The sequence below is a fragment of the Odocoileus virginianus genome, chromosome 16 (genome assembly GCF_023699985.2).
Source record: "Odocoileus virginianus isolate 20LAN1187 ecotype Illinois chromosome 16, Ovbor_1.2, whole genome shotgun sequence".
Classification (NCBI taxonomy): Eukaryota; Metazoa; Chordata; class Mammalia; order Artiodactyla; family Cervidae; genus Odocoileus; species Odocoileus virginianus.
Window position 1 is genome coordinate 30,527,729 of NC_069689.1, and position 13,890 is coordinate 30,541,618.

Genomic DNA, 13,890 nt, shown 5'->3' on the forward strand with positions numbered 1-13,890 from the left:
TATAATGGTACCTCATTGTGGTTTTGATTTGCATTTCTCTGATAATGAGTGATGGTGAGCATCTTTTCATGTGTTTGTTAGCCATCTGTATGTCTTTCTTGGAGAAATGTCTGTTGAGTTCTTCGGCCCATTTTTTGATTGTGTCATTTATTTTTCAGGAGTTGAGCTGGAGGAGTTGCTTGTATATTTTTAAGATTAATCCTTTGTCTGTTGTGCAAGCCCTTTTAAATGAATGCTGTGACAAAGGGCATTCAAGTGACCTTCCTGGCGGTTCAGTGGTTAAGACTGAGCGCCCAAGGCGGGGGATACGGGTTACTCTGGCCAGGGAACTAAAATGCAGCATAGCGCGGACAAAAAGACAGAAAAAGGATGGCAGGGGCCTGCGTCAGGTGTTGGACTTTCTCAGAGAGGAATTTTTTTCATAATTTATTTTTTAATTGAAACATAGTTGTTTAGGCAGAATGTTTTAGATATCATATTTTAGTTAGAGAAAGGGGTGTGGAGGTGGGAGAAAACTGACAATAGTCACAGTAGGCAAATTAATTTGTATGTTAGGTGTTAAGAGCTATGAAAAAAGGAAAAAAAATTGAAGACGGAAAGGATATGGGGAATTGCTATAAGCAGGCAGTTTGCTGTGCTGATTTCGGTAGTCAGGGGAGGCTCCCTGGAGAAGGTAACAATGTGAGCAGCCTGGAGGGAGGAGGGAACTGGTCATGGGGCTGTCTGGGAAGAGCATCCCTAGCAAAAGGTCAGTTAGAGCAGTGTCTGGAGAAAGCAAGAAGGTCCTGAGTACAGAAGATTTATGAGTGGCACCGAAACTGAGAGAGGTGACTGCGTGGGGACAAGAACTGAGGGTCTTGACCTTTGTAAGGGTTCAAGTCTGAGTGAACCAGAACCAGAAGTTTCCAGAAGAGAAGCAGCTTCATCTAAACCCTCCACACCCCACCCCCACCCCCACCCCTCTTCCCCACTCCCCTAGCAAAGAAGAGAAAACCACTCTGGCCGCAAAGGTGGCAGAGGGAAAGCAGGGAGATTCATAGGAGACCTGTAGAATGCAGGCAATATGATGCTGGCTTTGAAGGGTGGCGCAACGTGCCACAGCAAAAAATATCATTTTAAGCAAAGGAGTATTTTGAACTAACGGCACTTAAAGAGCACCAGGTGGCTGCCTAGGCGGTTGGCAATCGGCTTCGCTGTGCCCGTCTCCTCGGCTCGGCCTTCCGCACCCCGCGAGCGTATCCATTTCGCCGCCTCCCCCCTAGCCCTCTTCCCAGCTTTCAGGCCGCGGTCCCCACTTGTAGAAACAGGGACGGCGGAGAGGACATGAGGCATCCTGAAACTCGCCGCCCGGATGCCAGCCACCACCACGGCTGGGCCGCAGCCACCCCGCAGGATTGCCGGGTCCTGGCACCCGCACCCAGCGCCCTGGCGGCGCGCGCACGGCTCTCTTCAAAGGGGCTTCCGACCAGCGTCCCAGTGTCGTGTTGCGGCATTTCCGGAGAAAGGAAGGTACCCGGCCGCCTGGTGGCGCGCACCCTTCGATAGCTCAGCTGGTAGAGCGGAGGACTGTAGATCCGACACGTGTAGTCATCCTTAGGTCGCTGGTTCGATTCCGGCTCGAAGGAGGTGCTGCTCGCTTTTGCTCCCCAGTGAAAGGCACCCCGCCCCCGGCGCCTCTGCCCCGTCCGACACCCTGCGGCAGCGCAGCGTCCTTCCTCCTTGGCCAGAGGCGGGAAAGCCTTTGGGGGACACCCGCGCAGCCCCGCGTTGGCCGTGGCCTGGGGACTCGCCCGCAGGCCGCACACAAGCCCGCAGCGCGGTGGCCTCCGCCGCGGGCCGCGCCCTCTCCACTTTTCTTCGCTTTCGCACTCGCGCCCAGGCCCTCCAAACAGCTGCTGCGCACCAAAAGCCCTGCAGCGAGGCCGACAAGCACCCAGGCCGTCACAGGGTCAGGGACAGCAGGGCACCCTTCCTGAAACCCCCTCAATGCCGGCTCAGTCCCCGGCTCTGCCCCCAAAGGAAGCTCACAGTCTTTCAGCCTCCCAACCTCTGTCTCTCCGTCCCTGTCTTTCATATGGTCTCTGAGGTGCAGACTTGGGGAGACAGGAAACCTTCCCCACCCTCTCTCGGGGCAGAGCTGCCACCCCGAGATCTTTCGAACCACTGCCAACCCTGCTCCTACGCAGAAGTAGACGCCCGCAGGAGCAAAAGTCAGCAGGGCTCTCAGTGGGCCTGACTGTGCTGATGAGAAATTCGGCGGCTGCTTCAGGTGTCCTGTCCGTCTGAGGACACGGGTGGCGCCCGGGGAAGCCTCAGCTCTCACAGGCCTTTGCACCTATCTCTGTAGCCGCTGGAAGGTTCAGGTTCCTGTGGAAAGAACAAGGATTGCTCCCACTGTGTAGAAGGGTGGGAAAAGTGCCTCCACCATTCTGCTACATCTGATGGAGGAGAGACAGATGACAGCAAAAGCACAGACACGAGCTCAGAGAGCCTGGAGTCGGGAGCAAGGGGGGCTGATGCAGGGAGAAGGGTGGAGGGTGGGATGGGGGCAGGTGGGGAGATACCAGCCTGAGGGGAACTAAATTCACCTCCTTGCACGAACCACCTGGTTCTGAGCAGGTGGCTAACTTTAGTGCTGGGTCCTTAAGGCTAAACTGGGAGAAAGAAGAGGATGACGTGGAGAGAACACCCATAAGGAAATGGGCTGGACTGTCATCAAGAAGCAGCAGCTTCACTTTGGGGACAGACTGGGTTTGGGTGTGGGTACAGAGAACAGCAGGGAGTGGTACTTTCTCCCTCCCTTCCTGTGGGAGGGAAACTCCAGAGACTGCTTACAGTTGGAGTCCATCTCAGAGGACTCTCGGCAGAACGCCGATGGCAGTGTGGCTCTCTGAAACCTCAGGGGCCCCGGGCTGCTGTCCCCGACCCCTGAGCCCACAAGCCCTTTTTTGGTTCTGGTTCTGGTTGAAGGCGGGAGGAGAAGGGGAAGACAGAGGATGAGATGATTGGATGGCATCACCGGCTCAATGGGCAGAGTCTGAGTAAACTGCGGGTTGCTGATAGGGAAGCCTGGTGTGCTGCAGTCCATGGGGTCGCGAAGAGTCTGCCATGACCGAGCGCCTGAACTGAACTGAACTGCCTCTCAAACTGCAGACTGAGGTTCTGCTTTGTCGTCCTCTCCTGGCAAACTCCTGTGGTCACACCCCTGTCGGTCTCACCCTTTTCGTGTCCCACTGCTAACCGACAGGCGCCGGCCAGCAGTCTTTGGAGTCCCCCCGGGCCCAGGGCGCTGTGCCGCCGCAGTCTGGACGCTGCCCTTCCAGAAGGGGCCGCCGCTCTGCGGCTGCAGAGACCCAGCCTCGAATGGTACCATCGGTAAAGGCCAGCAGATGGGGCCAAAAGAAAGAACCTCAGGCCTTTGTTGGATCTGTTCCCGAAGGATGTGGAGGTGTGAACCCTTGGGGACCTGGGTTTGGAGAAGTGGGAAGGGCCGTGGGTTTTGGTGACCAGCGTGGCCAACCCTTCTGGTCTGGGTGGCACAGAGACTGGCAGGGGCACTCTGAGGCACTGTCCCCCCAAACCTCAAAGGGGCAGAGGTGCCTGCTGCCTGCTCAGACAGTGGCAACACGCCGGGCTGAGGGAAGGCCACTTCACTGTGGCTTGCTGTGCCTCTGGAGGACTTCTGCTGGGTGGGCTAGCAGTCTTGGGTGGTGGACACACATCCCTGGGATCTGAAATGTTTGTAGAATCCAACCTGGACACCCGTGCCCTCTGCCCCTCCCTCTGGATTCCAGCCCCCTCTCCAGGAAGTCCACAGAACCTTGACCTTTTCCAGGAAGCAGCCACTTACGCCCAAATACTAGGGTAGGTGGGCAAAGGAGGACAGCCACGGGTGGATACCTACAGGCCTGGTTAAGCCTGGATGTGCTCATTGCTCTTAGCCTGATAGCCTTCTCCATCACTCCACAGGAAGCCTCACTAGGACCTGAAGTCATGGTGGGCAGGAGGGCGGAGAGGCACATCAGCTTCCACCGGAGGTGAGCCTGTTAGTCGGGGAAAATGCAAGCCTGGAAAAATGAAGAAATGCACGATGACTGATTTTGGGGCACATCATCCGCACAGGAGCCAGTTTCAAAGGAGTCCTACTGCCAAATCAAGGTAATGATAATAATGGAATATAATCCATTGAGTAAAATAGGTACAGGACTTAATATTAATAGCAGTGACACACCAGTATTCATCAAGAGGAACCAGATTTTGGTCTCTAAATATCATTCTCCAGCAAAAGGAACCAGGACCAATAAAAAGAAGCACTTAGCCACTTTTGGGGGTATTTATCTTCCTTTGGGGGTTCTCTTGTACATGTAAGTAAATCTGCTCTTTTTGTTTTCGGGCTGCACAGCTTTCAGTACCTTAGTTCTTTGACCAGGGATTGATGTCTTGCCCCATCAGTGAAAGCCTGGAGTCCTAAACACTGCACTGCAGGAAATTTCCTCCACGTTTTAAAAAATTTTTTATGTATTAAACTAGTTGATTCACAATCTTGTGTTAATTTCAGGTGTACAGTTGAGATTCCTTGCCATTATAAGTTATTACATGACATTGAATATAGGTCAGTGTGAATGTAGTAACCTCTTATTTATTTTTTCTGGTGTTCTATAACTATTAATCCCATACTACTAGTTTACCCCTGTCTGTTGCCTTCCCCTCTTCTCCCTACTCCCCCTCAATGCCCAGCATTGTTTTCTGTTTGTGATTGTTTCTGTTTTATAAATAAGTTGACTTCCTTTTTTTAGATTCCACATATAAGTGACATAAAAAAACTCTTTTGAGAGAGTCCCTTAGACTGCGAGGAGATCAAACGAGTCCACCCTAAATAAAATCAACCCTGAATGTTCATTGGAAAGACTGATGCTGAAGCTGAAGCTTCAATCCTTTGGCCACCTGATGCGAAGAGCTGACTCATTGGAAAAGACCCTGATGCTGGGAAAGATTGAAGGCAGGAGGAAAAGCGGTGACAGAGGATGATGAGATAGTTGGATGGCATCACCGACTCAATGGACATGAGTTTGAGCAACCCTGGGAGACTGTGAGGGACAGGTAAGCCTGGCGTGCTGCAGTCCATGCGGTCGCAGAGTCGGGCACGGCTGAAACAGTAAGTGATTTTATAGATATTGTGTTTGTCTTCCCCTGATCTGCTTTGTATAACCTCTAACACCTATTCAGTTCAGTTCAGTTCAGTTCAGTCGCGTCTGACTCTTTGGGACCCCATGGACGGCAGCACGCCAGATCTCCCCGTCCAACTCCGGGAGTCTACTCAAGCTCCATGTCCATTGAGTCGGTGATGCCATCCAACCATCTCATCCTCTGTCGTCCCCTTCTCCTCCCGCCTTCAGTCTTTCCCAGCATCAGGGTCTTTTCCCATGAGTGCGTTTTTCACATCAGGTGGCCAAAGTATTGCAGTTGCAGCTTCAGCATCAGTCCTTCCGACGAATATTCAGGACTGATCTTCCTTAGGGTGGGCTGGTTGGATCTCCTTGAAGTCCAAGGGACTCTCAAGAGTCTCCTCCAACACCACAGTTCAATTCTTCGGCGCTCAGCTTTCTTTATGGCCCAACTCTCACATCCATACATGACTACTGGAAAAACCATGGCTTCGACTAGAGGGACCTTTGTTGGCAAAGTAATGTCTCTGCTTTTTTTTTTTTTTTCCCATGTTAAACCCTTTATTTTTTTAAATTATTACTATTTTTTTCCATTTATTTTTATTAGTTGGATGTCTCTGCTTTTTAATGTGCTGTCCGGTTGGTCATAACTTTTCTTCCAAGGAGCAAACATCATTCAATTTCTTGGCTGCAGTCACCATCTGCAGTGATGTTGGAGCCCCCCCCCAAAGTAAAGCCTGTCACTGTTCCCATTGTTTCCCCATCTATTTGCCATGAAGTGACAGGACCAGGTGCCACAATCTTAGTTTTCTGAATGTTGAGTTTTAAGCCAACTTTTTCTGTCCTCTTTCACTTTCATCAAGAGGCTCTTTAGTTCTTCTTCGCTTTCTGCCATAAGGGTGGTGTCATCTGCATATCTGAAGTTATTGATATTTCTCTATTCCTTCCCCAATTTGGAACCAGTCTGTTGTTCCATGTCCAGTTCTAACTGTTGCTTCCTGACCTGCATACGGATTTCTCAAGAGGCAGGTCAGGTGGTCTGGTATTCCCCTCTTTCAGGATTTCCCAGAGTTCCTTGTGACCCACACAGTCAAAGGCTTTGGCATAGTCAATAGAGCAGAAGTAGGTTGTTTTTCCTGGAACTCTTGCTTTTTCCGATGATCCGACCAACGGATGTTGGCAATCTGATCTCTGGCTCCTCTGCCTTTTCTAAATCCAGCTTGCACAGCTGGAAGTTCAGGGTTCACGTACTACTGAAGCCTGGTTTGGAGACTTTTGAGCATTATTTTACTAGCCTGTGAGATGAGTGCACTTGTGCGGTAGCTCGAGCATTCTTTGGCATTGCCTTTCTTTGGCATTGGAATGAAGACTGACCTTTATTTATCCCGTCTTGTGGCCACTAGCTGAGTTTTCCGAATTTGCTATGCCAGCACGTTCACAAGCATCATTTTTTAGGATTTGAAATAGCCCAACTGGAATTCCATCACCTCCACTAACTTTGTCCTGTGAAGGTTCCTGAGGCCCACCCACTTGACTTCCCATTCCCGGCCGTCTGGCTCCAGATGAGTGATCACACCATCATGATTATTTGGGTCGGGAAGCTCTTTTTTGTAAACACCTACTCAAACTGCTGTAACTCAACAGAGACCCTTTTCCCACTTGCCCGGGTAATGCTGACCAAAAACCCCGCACTAGTCTGGAAAATGATAAATTTTCCCAAGGAAAATGGGTCTTCCCCGGTGGCTCAGAGGTTAAAGCGTCTACCTGCAACGCGGGAGACCTGGGTTCCGTCCCTGGGTCGGGAAGACCTCCCGGAGAAGGAAATGCCAACCCACTGCGGTAATTCTTGCCTATGGACGGAGAAAACGGGTGGGCTACAGTCTACGGGGTCGCGGAGTCGGACGCTGCAAGGAAAACTAGCTACAACCGGAAACACGACCCAAAAGACCTTTTTGTCTAACAATGCAAGAACTTATGCGCGTTTCGAGGTGTTATACCGTAGTACACAGTCAGTACAGCAGCTGTCCACCACAGCAACAAAGCCACAAAGGCAGCGCGGAAACCACAAAAGCCACCTGACTGCAAGGCTTACAGGCGATTCAGCCGCTTTCTGCTTGGTCTGCTCTTAGATAAACCACGTTAATCAGGGGAAAGCGCGAACGCAGTCCCCCACTACCACAAATTATGCAGTCGAGTTTCCCACATTTGGGGAAATCGCAGGGGTCAGCACATCCGGAGTGCAATGGATAAGCCTCGCCCTGGGAAAACCACCTTCGTGATCATGGTATCTCCCCTGCCAGGTAAGTATGAGTTGCCCGCCACCCACCGCCCAGCACCCTCGAGCTCGTCCCACTCTAAACGCACGGTCACTTCCCTCGCACCACCTCCGCACCCTCCGCCCCTGCGCGTCCCTCGGCCCGGCCTCGCCCACCCGGGGAACAACCTCAGGAACCTCCGCGTGGCCACACGCGGGACGCCGAGGCCCGGGGGGGGGGCGGGACCAGCAGGCTCTGCGCGCCGCTCATCTACATACGCCACGCCCCCATGCCGGCTGTGTGACCAGCCAATCCCCAACCTAGATGACTTCCCTTGAGGTTTCTGCGCCCCGCGGTCTGGGCGCGCCGCGACAAGGCGCGACCTGCAGGGGGAGCCCGGGAAAACAGGAGTTCTGAGCGGCCGGAACCCCGCATTTGAGAGTGGGGCTGTGAGTCGCGGCTCCGTTCTAGTCTCACCTTCCGATTTTGTTTTCACAGCCAGACCGAACTCATCCCCACTGGGCATGGTTTATTATGAGGACCTTTCCCACCCCCGACCCCCATTAAATATTTAAGTAAGAGGATTTCCGCAGTCAATTAAAAAGCGATCGCTTTATTCGCAGTGTCTTCCTGAGGTAGCATCTCCATCAACTACTTCGACACATATCTGCTTCAAGATACACAACTAAACCAAGTGAAACTTAAAGGGGAAAAAAAGTCAAGATTCTAACCTTGAAGAAAATAAACCAGGGCAAGGTACAAACCTCTTCCACTTTGCAAACAGTACAGTGCTTGAGTCAAGTATATAATACTGGCAAATACGAAGTTTCAAATTTTATTTTGGCCGTTGCCCTGCGATTTGCAGGATCTAAGTTTCCCCACCAGCGACTGGGCCTCTGCTCCCTGCAGTGCAAGCACCATCGAAACCCTACCTGTCTGTTAAAATCCATCTGCAAGCAATGGGTGGGTCAGTAACTAGATAGAAAGATGCTTTAGGATTCCTTTCAGTCATGAGATGCTGCACTTAGGGTAACTCCAATTGTGCAATTGCTGTGATACCTTCCAGATTCTCCCTCTGCTTGCGCGCTCTGTGCTTTGAAATCTTGTAGGATAAGGTACTACTCACATGCTATGTATTTCTCTGGTTTTGTTTGTTTTGGGACTGTGCCTCTTGGCTTGTGAGATCTTAGTTTTCCGACCAGGGGCTGAACCCAGACCCACTGCCCTAAAAGGGAGGAGTCCTAACCACTGGACTGCCAGGGAACTCCCTTCCCTGGTTTTCAACTATTGTTCCACCCAACTCTCTTGGGAGGTACAATACTCTCCCGTGAGTCACAATGACATGAAAGAGACACCTGTTAGGAAACTCATTTTTCTTTTTCTGAGAATTGTGGCCCTCCTCAGGGTACCAGAACAAGTAAACTCGGGGGCTGAGCCTGTCAGTTTTTGGTGATTACATGCACTAATGCGCTAATGATAAACAAGCAAAGGGAAGCAGGAGTATGTAGCAAACTGAAACAGAGACTTTCCCTGACCCCCTTGTCAAACACTGTAAGCCCTCAACCCCAACCCCTCTCTCCATCGTGTCTTCTCTTCCCTTAATCCACTTTCCCCCTTCTACTTCATGTTACTTGTTTGCTTACTTCTGTCTCCCTCTTCCATTACTCTATTGCTGCACAAAAATATCACCCCCCCAAAAAAATCACCCCCAACGTTAAGAGTTTTGAAACAAAAACACTCATCTATTTTCATCCAAATCTGCACTTTGGGAAGGGATTTCTCTCTTCCCCAATGTCTGGGGTCACAGTTTGGGACCGAAACCTGTGTCCCTTTTCCATGCATGGCTCTTGGCTTGTAGGATCTTACTTCTCCAACCAGGAACAGATTGGAGACAAAACTTTGGGCTTCTGTTGAAGGAGAGGATCGGTAGGCTGTGACCACTGGTCTTTGAGCTAGATCCAGGCAACCATTCCCCTGTCCTTGGAATGTACCTCTGCCTACTACTCCCACAGTGGGAGCTCTCCCAAGGAAGAAAACCTCGAGGAAGTAAGGTGTTGTTGAGACCCTCTGAACGGTATACCTGACGGCCCAGTAAGGCCTTGGTATAACTTTTAGACTTGGCAGGCGGGGGTAGAGATCTACTCCTCTTTCAGCCACCCAAGACAATCTTAGTAAGTGCCCTTGCTTCTTACCTGCCATCTACCAATTTAGAGTGACCTACCTCTATCTTTGCTCTCTCCTTAGGGAGGGAGAAGAGTCAGGTTCTAAAGCAGCAGCTTCCTCACAACATGACAGCCCCAGAGTTGCCAGCCTTCTTACTCACAGCTCAAGTCTGCCACACAAGGTTCTCGAAGACACAGAAGGAAGATGCAAGGCTTCCGCTGACCTAGCCTCCGAATCCCTGAAAGTCTCTTGGACCTCATTCTATTGATCAGCCTAGTTACTAAGATTCCAGGGGAGGGGTAGATTCTCAGTGGGCACAGTAGGTGAGATATAAAATGTCTCATTTACTCTCTAAAAAATTGTTTGGAATTCCCAGACAGTCCAGTTGTTAGGACTCTGTGCTTGCACTGCAGGGAGCAGAGGCCCAGTCGCTGGTGGGGAAACTTAGATCCTGCAAATCGCAGGGCAACGGCCAAAATAAAATTTGAAACTTCGTATTTGCCAGTATTATATACTTGACTCAAGCACTGTACTGTTTGCAAAGTGGAAGAGGTTTGTACCTTGCCCTGGTTTATTTTCTTCAAGGTTAGAATCTTGACTTTTTTTCCCCTTTAAGTTTCACTTGGTTTAGTTGTGTATCTTGAAGCAGATATGTGTCGAAGTAGTTGATGGAGATGCTACCTCAGGAAGACACTGCGAATAAAGCGATCGCTTTTTAATTGACTGCGGAAATCCTCTTACTTAAATATTTAATGGGGGTCGGGGGTGGGAAAGGTCCTCATAATAAACCATGCCCAGTGGGGATGAGTTCGGTCTGGCTGTGAAAACAAAATCGGAAGGTGAGACTAGAACGGAGCCGCGACTCACAGCCCCACTCTCAAATGCGGGGTTCCGGCCGCTCAGAACTCCTGTTTTCCCGGGCTCCCCCTGCAGGTCGCGCCTTGTCGCGGCGCGCCCAGACCGCGGGGCGCAGAAACCTCAAGGGAAGTCATCTAGGTTGGGGATTGGCTGGTCACACAGCCGGCATGGGGGCGTGGCGTATGTAGATGAGCGGCGCGCAGAGCCTGCTGGTCCCGCCCCCCCCCCGGGCCTCGGCGTCCCGCGTGTGGCCACGCGGAGGTTCCTGAGGTTGTTCCCCGGGTGGGCGAGGCCGGGCCGAGGGACGCGCAGGGGCGGAGGGTGCGGAGGTGGTGCGAGGGAAGTGACCGTGCGTTTAGAGTGGGACGAGCTCGAGGGTGCTGGGCGGTGGGTGGCGGGCAACTCATACTTACCTGGCAGGGGAGATACCATGATCACGAAGGTGGTTTTCCCAGGGCGAGGCTTATCCATTGCACTCCGGATGTGCTGACCCCTGCGATTTCCCCAAATGTGGGAAACTCGACTGCATAATTTGTGGTAGTGGGGGACTGCGTTCGCGCTTTCCCCTGATTAACGTGGTTTATCTAAGAGCAGACCTAGCAGAAAGCGGCTGAATCGCCTGTAAGCCTTGCAGTCAGGTGGCTTTTGTGGTTTCCGCGCTGCCTTTGTGGCTTTGTTGCTGTGGTGGACAGCTGCTGTACTGACTGTGTACTACGGTATAACACCTCGAAACGCGCATAAGTTCTTGCATTGTTAGACAAAAAGGTCTTTTGGGTCGTGTTTCCGGTTGTAGCTAGTTTTCCTTGCAGCGTCCGACTCCGCGACCCCGTAGACTGTAGCCCACCCGTTTTCTCCGTCCATAGGCAAGAATTACCGCAGTGGGTTGGCATTTCCTTCTCCGGGAGGTCTTCCCGACCCAGGGACGGAATCCAGGTCTCCCGCGTTGCAGGTAGACGCTTTAACCTCTGAGCCACCGGGGAAGACCCATTTTCCTTGGGAAAGTTTATCATTTTCCAGACTAGTGCGGGTTTTTTGGTCAGCATTACCCGGGCAAGTGGGAAAAGGGTCTCTGTTGAGTTACAGCAGTTTGAGTAGGTGTTTACAAAAAAGAGCTTCCCGACCCAAATAATCATGATGGTGTGATCACTCATCTGGAGCCAGACGGCCGGGAATGGGAAGTCAAGTGGGTGGGCCTCAGGAACCTTCACAGGACAAAGTTAGTGGAGGTGATGGAATTCCAGTTGGGCTATTTCAAATCCTAAAAAATGATGCTTGTGAACGTGCTGGCATAGCAAATTCGGAAAACTCAGCTAGTGGCCACAAGACGGGATAAATAAAGGTCAGTCTTCATTCCAATGCCAAAGAAAGGCAATGCCAAAGAATGCTCGAGCTACCGCACAAGTGCACTCATCTCACAGGCTAGTAAAATAATGCTCAAAAGTCTCCAAACCAGGCTTCAGTAGTACGTGAACCCTGAACTTCCAGCTGTGCAAGCTGGATTTAGAAAAGGCAGAGGAGCCAGAGATCAGATCGCCAACATCCGTTGGTCGGATCATCGGAAAAAGCAAGAGTTCCAGGAAAAACAACCTACTTCTGCCCTATTGACTATGCCAAAGTCTTTGACTGTGTGGGTCACAAGGAACTCTGGGAAATCCTGAAAGAGGGGAATACCAGACCACCTGACCTGCCTCTTGAGAAATCCGTATGCAGGTCAGGAAGCAACAGTTAGAACTGGACATGGAACAACAGACTGGTTCCAAATTGGGGAAGGAATAGAGAAATATCAATAACTTCAGATATGCAGATGACACCACCCTTATGGCAGAAAGCGAAGAAGAACTAAAGAGCCTCTTGATGAAAGTGAAAGAGGACAGAAAAAGTTGGCTTAAAACTCAACATTCAGAAAACTAAGATTGTGGCACCTGGTCCTGTCACTTCATGGCAAATAGATGGGGAAACAATGGGAACAGTGACAGGCTTTACTTTGGGGGGGGGGGGGGCTCCAACATCACTGCAGATGGTGACTGCAGCCAAGAAATTGAATGATGTTTGCTCCTTGGAAGAAAAGTTATGACCAACCGGACAGCACATTAAAAAGCAGAGACATCCAACTAATAAAAATAAATGGAAAAAAATAGTAATAATTTAAAAAAATAAAGGGTTTAACATGGGAAAAAAAAAAAAAAAGCAGAGACATTACTTTGCCAACAAAGGTCCCTCTAGTCGAAGCCATGGTTTTTCCAGTAGTCATGTATGGATGTGAGAGTTGGGCCATAAAGAAAGCTGAGCGCCGAAGAATTGAACTGTGGTGTTGGAGGAGACTCTTGAGAGTCCCTTGGACTTCAAGGAGATCCAACCAGCCCACCCTAAGGAAGATCAGTCCTGAATATTCGTCGGAAGGACTGATGCTGAAGCTGCAACTGCAATACTTTGGCCACCTGATGTGAAAAACGCACTCATGGGAAAAGACCCTGATGCTGGGAAAGACTGAAGGCGGGAGGAGAAGGGGACGACAGAGGATGAGATGGTTGGATGGCATCACCGACTCAATGGACATGGAGCTTGAGTAGACTCCCGGAGTTGGACGGGGAGATCTGGCGTGCTGCCGTCCATGGGGTCCCAAAGAGTCAGACGCGACTGAACTGAACTGAACTGAACTGAATAGGTGTTAGAGGTTATACAAAGCAGATCAGGGGAAGACAAACACAATATCTATAAAATCACTTACTGTTTCAGCCGTGCCCGACTCTGCGACCACATGGACTGCAGCACGCCAGGCTTACCTGTCCCTCACAGTCTCCCAGGGTTGCTCAAACTCATGTCCATTGAGTCGGTGATGCCATCCAACTATCTCATCATCCTCTGTCACCGCTTTTCCTCCTGCCTTCAATCTTGCCCAGCATCAGGGTCTTTTCCAGTGAGTCAGCTCTTCGCATCAGGTGGCCAAAGGATTGAAGCTTCAGCTTCAGCATCAGTCTTTCCAATGAACATTCAGGGTTGATTTTATTTAGGGTGGACTCATTTGATCTCCTCGCAGTCTAAGGGACTCTCTCAAAAGAGTTTTTTCCAACACCACAGTTCAAAAGCATCATTTCTTTGGCGCTCAGCTTTCTTTAGGGTTCAACTCTCACATCCATACATGACCACTGGAGAAACCACAGCTTTGACTAGACAGACCTTTGTCAGCAAAGGAGGGACAAAGGAGACCAATGGATTCCAAGACTTTCAGTCTGTGGCAACTTTAAGGATGTCAGGAAGTGGCAAAAGCAGAAATTGAGTCAAGAGTAGCTATTGGCCGACGCATAGGAATGGAGTGAAAGATGCTGGGCCTGTTTGGGGCTACATTGATTGATTTGCAGCAGGCGGGGGTATCTAGCCAAAGAAGTGGAAATCCGACAAGTATCAGAGGAAAGGGCAAGGATTAAATAAGACAGAGTAGTTATCTGAAT

General features: G+C 50.7%; 3 non-coding genes across 3 annotated transcripts; 2 read left to right on the forward strand and 1 right to left on the reverse strand.

The window, feature by feature from the left end:
* Positions 1–1,535: 1,535 nt before the first annotated feature.
* Positions 1,536–1,625, forward strand: TRNAY-GUA (transfer RNA tyrosine (anticodon GUA)). The gene is given in 2 exon segments: positions 1,536–1,572; positions 1,590–1,625. It is a non-coding gene; the product is annotated as a tRNA-Tyr (tRNA).
* Positions 1,626–7,309: 5,684 nt separating this feature from the next.
* On the reverse strand, positions 7,310–7,473 carry LOC139038836 (U1 spliceosomal RNA). Its single transcript, XR_011491976.1, has one exon. It is a non-coding gene; the product is annotated as a U1 spliceosomal RNA (small nuclear RNA).
* A 3,373-nt stretch (positions 7,474–10,846) lies between these two features.
* Positions 10,847–11,010, forward strand: LOC139038847 (U1 spliceosomal RNA). Its single transcript, XR_011491986.1, has one exon. It is a non-coding gene; the product is annotated as a U1 spliceosomal RNA (small nuclear RNA).
* Positions 11,011–13,890: the final 2,880 nt, after the last annotated feature.